The following is an 8,421-nucleotide window of genomic DNA, read 5'->3' on the forward strand; positions in this document are numbered from 1 at the left end:
TGGCAGGATTTGACCACCCTGGTTGACCACTCAGGTAGCCTTGGTGACTTCTTGCCTGAGTCAGCTATGAACTGGATGCAGGGGGCTGAATGAAAGAACTAGTTGGTGGGAAGGGAATAAAAGAGGAAAAAGGGCAGACAGACACACTGCCAAGTACCCACATCTCCTTCTCGCTCTCTATTCCATGGCTTTGTGTACCGTGTGGAATAACATACCTTTTACTCCCCCCCCCTCCCTCCCTCCCTCCCTCCCTCTTTGTAAAGCGATCAGGGCCTCTGATAGCAATGATGATTACAAAACCACAGGAGCAGCTCCCCACCAAAACAAAGTGTTTTTCAGCTGCTGTTTTTTCAGGGCCTGGCGCCACCCGGAGCACCGTAAACAATAAACAGAGGCCAAAGCAAGGCTACCCGGTGCTTTTTCCCTCTCTTCCTGACTCACGCCACTCATCATCACAGGTACAGTGTGTCATTATGAGCAATAGCTGGTGCATTCAGAGGCAGAGCGTGCAGGGTGACTGACAACCTGCGCACTTCCCGTGAACTTCAACTGAACACACACGTACTCGTCTCTGCAAAGTTCTGCTTTGCTGCAGCTTATGTAGTTCAACCTGTCCTTCCTCTGCAAGACTTGTGCAATACATAAACACGCCTCCAAATACATATTTCCTTTACTTTTTCATTGAATCAAATGCTTTAAATTGTGCTTTTTTTTTTATTCAGAGAGCCTTTGCTATCTGTAAATCTACTGTGGCCGGCTCACAGCCCCGGCTTCCATCGGAGTTCTGTTAAACGGTGGACTCGTAGCAAATTGACTATTACTTCAAAGTGGCCTGTGATTATGTCCCTGAGTGATTAGGGGGGCTGTTAAGAGGGAGCCACTTGAGCATTGCCAGTGAACCCATGAAGGAATGCCGGCTCGCTGCCGACGGGCGAGGGAAAACGCTGCCAGAAACACATAAATCCCAGAGAGCCAACAGCCGTGGAAAACGGGAGAGAAGTCAGGGTGGAGAGGCAGGAAAGAGAAACAGAGTAAGACCTGGTGAAGTTAGCAAGAAACGTCAGATATCAAGATGGAATACAGAAATACATACCCTGCACATATATTAACACATATTTTTTCATATTTCAGCCTTTACTGTATTTTATCAGACACACTTAAGGAAAGTGGTGCATGATTGTATTAAAATAAAAAAATCTGAAAGAGTGGTGTGCATTTGTATTTACCCCTCTTTTGGCTGCAGGTCCAGCTGCAGGTCTATCGGGGTTCATCTCTACCATTTTGATCCATTCTTCTTTGTAAAACAGCTCAAGTTCAGTCAGATTGGACCAAGAACATCTATGAACATTGGTTTTCAAGTCTCGACACAGATTCTAAGATAGATTTAGGTCTGGACTTTGACTAGGTCATTTTAACACATGAATCGGCTTTGATCTAAACCATCCATTGTAGCACTGTCTGTGTGTTTAGGGATCCCCATCATGTTGTGGTAACCCCACAGCATGATGCTGCCACCACCATGATTTACAGTGGAGATCATGTGACCAGGGTGATACATGACCAAAAGTTGTTTTGTTCTTCTCACCTGAGCTTTGGATCTCTGCAGCTCCTCCAGAGTTACCATGGTCCTCGTGGTTGTTTCTCTGATTAATGCTCTCCTTGCTCAGCCTGTCAGTTTAGGTGGGCGTCCATGTCCTGGTAGGTCCGCTGTTGGTCCATCCCAATAAAGTACATTGAAATTTTCTGTTGTAGTTTGACACAAGGACAAGTATAAAGGGCGTGAATACTTATGCATGGGCCTGCATGTTAAATGAACTGTGAGTATTATGTTGGATGCTGAGTGTGTTCATGGTGGCAGAAGTTGCTTAGACCATGAGCATCCAAACACTTCCATTACACTTCAATTGGTACCAGATTCTCAAACTTTCAACACCAAACTGATCTATTTGCCCCCCCCCCCCCCCCGCCCTTCATCTCCACATCAAACGGACAAACAAACAGAAGGAGGAGGAGAAGGAGAAGGACGGGATGAAAGGCGGGGAGGGAGAGACCCTGCCAATGCAGAGACCCCGGGAGCGAGGCCCTGGAAGCCCATTTTAATGAGAATAATAAGCTTCTATCTCAGGCAATTAAGTCTGCAATCGATACTTATCTCATAGCAGAGGTCCAGTGTGCCATCTAAAGAAAATGTTTGCGTTTGAAAAACTCCATCACATAAACAAGATAAGCAGGAGAACACGTATGTGTGCCGCATATCGCATCCAACCTCGGCTTTGTTCTTGGAGGAATAAGTGACTGCGAGGCAGATTTTCTGGACCGCTAGCATCCTTGATCCCTCCGTTACGGATACACCACGTGCTGCCGGGCTCTGGACATGGAAACAACTGCAAGACAGGAAAACAGCTGAATTAATCACTATGGAAAAAGTTGGTCTCCTAATGGCTTTCAGTCTGAAACAAAACAGTTTGGTTGGATTTTTGAGACAAAAATTCAGCTGAATTTTAAATGATGGTTCATTAGGATTAAAACTAGATGTCAAACAGGTCTAAGGAATGTATATATAAAAACAAAGTATTTAGGGGATTCAGATTATTCTTTAAAATCTAAAAGTTGCTGTGAGTCAAACTTTTTCTCTCCTCAGATTCATGTTCTAAAAATTAATAAGTGAAAACAGGTAAAAAGGTAAATTTTTCTGTATTTTATTTATAAATTTATTCAGACACCGGAGAAAGCTCCTCAACTTTAACATGCTTATTATAAACTATTCATTTTGTTTTCTGTTAACCCTGTTTTGACCTCATCTTTTGACCTGATAAATGCTCATGATGAGCCATCAGTGCTTCAACATCTCAGCAGCTTATCCAAATGTAAATGAAATAAAAAAAAAAGACTTTGGAGGTGGTGACTGACTTCAAGTATTGCTGAATAATTTCTGGATTCCTGCTGTTGAGCGTCAGATAGACAGAAATGTTGAAAGATAAAGCTTGTTGTTATCTTTGCAGACACCAAGCCAAGAACGCACTCATATTTTCATTCCTGTCACTCGTCCTTTATGCATCCTGGCCGCTTCATCGGGGAGTCATATCTAGTGCTTTATGTCTCCGTCCAGGTCACGAACTGAACCTGCCGAGTGTCGCAAGTTCTGATCCTGAAATACAGCATTTCAGACATGCATCCCTGCTGCACAAAGAGCATAAAGTCCTGTATGTGTTGCAGCAGTTTTAGCTTTATCTTCCTGATCAACAAAACCTTTATTTAAGCTCTTACAAATTAAACCATTTTTCATTCAGAGATTCAGTTATGTGACTAAATTTGAGATAAATTGTGATAATCAATATAAAAACAAAGGTTAACTTATTTTAAAATAGCTTTTTTTATTTTAATGTTTTCCAATTATATATTTATATTTTTACATCTGCATTTATTTTGCATTTGCTTAATTTATAAAAGTGACATAGGTTCATTCATTACAAAAATACAGGTTTTTTCCAGGGAAAAAAGTCAAACATAATAAACAGTGAAAACATTAAAATCAGACAAATCAGCAGTTTTGATGTCAGATTTTGATAATAAGGTTGAGCAACTTTTACTTTATATTGGAAAGTTCACCTGTTCTGAAACAAACTGAGATCCAAACTAATGAAACTCCTTCAAAAACAGAAACTAACAGATAGGACATAGAAAAATATACAGCAGTGATTATTCTTCTCTCTTAGCATGCATTGGTCATATCTATGGAAGGAAAACTCTTCATTTCATCTGGAATATGACTAGAATGATTTCCACATTAAGTGCTTGAATTATAATTTTTTTTTAAATAAACAACAACGTGAATGAAAGTGGAAGATGCTGTTACATCCCAGATGATCCCCTAAAGCTGCAGAAAATGTGTAAATGTATCAGGAAATGTTTGCTTACTGATGATACTGATGAAACAGACCACAGGTTTCAGCTGCAGTTCTTTTCAACCAGATCTGTTGTTTAGAAAATTATAAAACGTTCTGTTACGTGATGGGAAATTTCACATTTAAAACTGGAAATCTTCGGGATATTAGCATGATCAGGTTTTAAAATAACATAAAAACTGATTATTTGGAAATACAGTTGTTAATATAATTTAAAGATATTACATTTTTTCCCCAAGGTTTTATATTGTTAGATGGTATTTATATATTATTTTGGTATTGCTTAAATTTAAAGAGTTAGATTGTTTCATTTAATGTTTTTAGGACTCGTACAGTCACTGCCTGAAATTCAGTTGCAACATATTAAAGAAAAGACCTAAAGAAACACATTCAACAATGTTTTTTTGTTACACATCCCGGACGAGCCCCAAAACATGGCAGAAAATCTCGGGATTTTGAGTTACTCATGATGTTTTCCTTGAAACAGACAGAGGGTTTGACCTATAAGGGGAAGGGATTATTTTCTGCAGTTTAATGAGTAAAATCAGCCGTAGCTTATAAATGGAATAATTATGATCAATGGGAACAAGCAAGAAAAAGGAAGAATTTAAGACAGGCAGAAACCGAGCACACGTTAGCACTTCAAGCCCTGCCTACACCAGGACTGTTGTTGAACTGGATTTTTATGCCATCACTTAACAGCTCAGGCATTCGGACGAAATATTTCAGTAAATATTTCAGTCCGCTGCAAAACTTCAAATTCCAAAGAAAACAATCTCAATGGAACCAATTCCTGCAGGGAAAAAGAAACAAGCTGGGCTGCGACGAGGATTTAAACAGATTATGAAAAATAACAAACTCTGAAGAAGGAAGCATTTCAGAGAATGTGCCTGAAATATGGCCTAGAACGTGCAAAAAAATGTTTAATCTAAATCTCTCAGTGTAATTTACAGTGAGTAACAGAGGCTTCTGGGGCTACAGGCTCCTCTAATGTCTTCAAGATTTAACATGGCCTGAAGTGGACTGAGGTGAACTTTATTTTATTGCATGTTTTCCTACAGGTCACGACAAGGAGACCAAACCAACACACTGAGGCCCCTGTGACTCTGAGAGCCAACGCCACCATGGGGTCATGACCCCAGCCAGAGTGTCTCCCAGGTCAGGGGGTCAGGTCAATCAGAGGGGAATGTTATCCGAGGCATCAGAGTTTATTTGTTTAATTTTCCGTGTCTGCCTCTGATCAAGATGGCCGTGGATCATATGAGGAGAGAAGAGAGCAAGTCTGAGGGAAAGTGGAAGGGCAGAGAGCCTACTGCTTCAAATTAGGCTGGAAAAATAATCCTCACCTCAACTAAACATCGTACTTTAAACTTATTGTCTGAAGTCAAATAAGCTTTACAAACCCACAAAAACACCCTCGGCCAGACTCGAGCTGCGACTCACATGGAGGTCACTTCAAGTGTCGGGAATATTTCTGCTGTTCCTTCAGGCTCTGTGTGAGGAGCAGACAAGTGGTCAAATCATGCTCCTCTTTCCTGCATCTTGCTGCATCTTTGCAGAAGTTAAAGCTAAAATTACTTGATGCGACATTAAAAAAATGTTGTGGTGGATTTTCTTAAAGCTGACGCAGCACAAAGGTCTCTTATTATGGAAGAATACATTGAGAACCTTCTTATGTGAACAAGTTTGCAGCGACAAATGTAAAGCATAAAAAATGTTCAGAAACTTCAGTAACTCAAATTTTTAACCTTCAAAAAGCTGCAATTTATAAAAAATATTTTTAACAGGATATTTTAATCAATAGGCAAATTATATGAAAAATCTGCTGCATGTTTTCACAGAATTACCAACATTTCTTAAAATGATAAGTTGAAATATTTGCTGGAATACATTTTATCATGTAACTCTTTTTGTGTGAAACTAAATCAGAGGTTTTGTAAAAATCCTTCGTGGTTCATTTTCACTACAGCAGCAGTTGCAGCTTAAATCAGTCTGAGGCAGACAGGTTGATATTTGTACATCTGTACTGGTTGTTTGCATCATTCCCATTCAAGCCTTGCTGATGCACAGTTGTGGGATGACCTTCATTTATTCATTTGGTTTCTTCAGCCTCCAGCGGACCCTGCCTGGTTGCTGGTCCATTTTCAGTCCCAGCCTCAGGATCCTGGTGCCTTTCTTCAGCGGTCGATGTGAGAGAGGTCAGGGTTAGGGTCATCGTGCAGACAGGTTACAAACAGATTAAAAAAGTCTGTCATATTTCGCATACACTATAGAAAATCTTCATAAAATGATGACTCCAGAGGAAAAGAGCCTTCTGTCACTTTCAAAGCATCATTCACAGACTTTAGCCAGAACTCATAGCCTCACATATAAGGCTGGAAGTAAACCTAAAATTTGCCTATAATAAACATTTAATGAAATGTTTCCATGTCAGTAATAATAAACTTTGATGAGTTTGGTAAACTTTTCAAATTGTTTGGAAATGAAACCAAAACTGAACAGAAAGGAGGAAAAAATGGAGATTGATTTGGCTTTTATTAGCCGATACCAGTCCTCAACGAGCTCTTTGTGTAAACTTAGCTGTATTTCAATAAATGAACGCAACAAACATTTATTGTTGGAGTTAACGGTTTGGTGTGGGCAGAAACGTGCGGCGTCAGAGACTAAATTCAAATTGCTCAGACTGAATCTGTATTTGTGTAATTTGAAATTAAAAGTGGTTTGGTTTAAAAGTGAATTTTACCAAACTGAAACTAAATTTGTTTTCAGCATCCGACATCTAGCTTCTAAAGTCTGTGTGTACTCTCGCTGTTGCTCTTTCCGATGGAAAGTACTCCTGTGTTGTATTATAAATGGGATGTAATTGGGTCTGAATTTGACTATATGATTGGATCGAGTTGACCTGATTTAGGATCAAACTGGGTTCTATATATTGGACCTGTGTCGGACTGTATAAATGACCTGCATTAAATTATGTTTTAAATTCACTTTAAGGCAACAAACTAAACATAAAACAACTTATTTATATTTCAGATTTTTCTTTCTTCTATGCAACAATTGTCACAAACATTTGTGAATAAATGTAAATCTAAGGAAACTGGTTCTGAAGTGTTCCTCCTTCAGAACAAGGATGAAACTCCTGGTGGCCTCAACCCTCATGTGGTCTGAGAACAAAACCTCTGAATGACTCTTCACCCCCCTGTCCCCTTTGACGGTGGAGGCAACGCAACAATACACTTAATTTGCTGTGTGAATACCTGCAGAGGTGTATGCGTGGCTATGAGTGTGTGTGTGTGTGTGTGTGTATCAAGATACGGCGAGAGCCCAAACAGAGCGGCGCCAGCAGTCTGCCCTTCCCTTGAGAACGTAACGGCTGAGTGCTGCTGGAAAGAGAGCCGGTGGGTGGAGGAGGTGGGGGTTGCTTCATGTGTACCGTGGAAGACGACAGGTTAAGGTTTACAGGTGGGGTCGTTTTAAGCCAACCAACATGCTTTAAAGGGTGAAGCACCACCGTGACTCGGCCCGACTAACACCTCCAGCACCACTTGAGTACAGTTTACTCACTGGGTCCATTTAAAGTTTAATATCCCACAAATAATATTCCCATGAGAGGCACTTCCTGACGTTCCAGACACAACAAAAAGAAACTCTGACCTCCTTCAAACAAACGTCCAACTCCTGAAGCTGAATTCTCTGGATCTTCATGTTTCATCCAGCTCTGTGTCACCTAATAATCCTACTGTGGAATGCAGAAATGTTGTGGAGAAACTCGTTTTAATCTTTTGAGGAAAAAATTGGACGTACGAGAGGGAATATGAAAGCAGGGTGAACTCCAAAGCTCCCCCTGCTTACTCCATCAAAAATAAATAAAAATCCCATTTCTGCTGCGCTCGGCACATTTTAAAGCCAATCCCCACAGCCCTGCTGGCCTCCCACAGCCAGCTTTCCACTTCACCACATTCAGTTTTTTAATCTGAGCTTTTAATGTCATGTTTTAAAAACAAAGGAACCAGAACCGGACCGTATTCAGCCTAATGGGGCCAAAACTCACTGAAACTTAATCAGGTTATAAGCCGAACTTTGTTTTTCCTGACTCACAATTTATTCTTGCAATGAAACAACCCTACAGTAGGTGGACAACCAGAAACATGTTGGGAAGGAAATCTGTTTTACCAGATGGTTTATTTTAATAATAACAAGTCAAAGAGGTGGATGTCTTCTATAAAATCTTTCCAAACCAGCCTAACTCTATATGAAAAAGTTATTACCCCCCCTAACCCTAACCCTGAGTCCTTAACATCACTGTGGAGGAACATGGACCCACTCTGCTTTGCTGAATTAAAATGATTCAAACACATTGTTTGTTCTTTTTTTTTACAGCTTGATGGTCCTGCATCAGCATCTAATTTAGATTTAAGTCCAGACTTTGACTAGGCCACTTAAACACCTACACTTTGTTTTTTGTTTGTTTTAATTTTCTCATAAAAAGCAGAATTCAATGTTCTATTAATAACAA

General features: G+C 40.1%; 1 long non-coding RNA gene across 1 annotated transcript; it reads right to left on the bottom strand.

Annotated features, from left to right (window-relative positions):
- Nucleotides 1-1,600: 1,600 nt before the first annotated feature.
- Nucleotides 1,601-5,377, bottom strand: LOC124882844. The gene is made up of 3 exons (XR_007042016.1): nt 5,309-5,377; nt 2,267-2,384; nt 1,601-1,743 (listed from the first exon to the last, which is right to left on the bottom strand). It is a non-coding gene; the product is annotated as an uncharacterized LOC124882844 (long non-coding RNA).
- Nucleotides 5,378-8,421: the final 3,044 nt, after the last annotated feature.

This window comes from Girardinichthys multiradiatus, chromosome 17 (assembly GCF_021462225.1).
Source record: "Girardinichthys multiradiatus isolate DD_20200921_A chromosome 17, DD_fGirMul_XY1, whole genome shotgun sequence".
NCBI lineage: Eukaryota > Metazoa > Chordata > Actinopteri > Cyprinodontiformes > Goodeidae > Girardinichthys > Girardinichthys multiradiatus.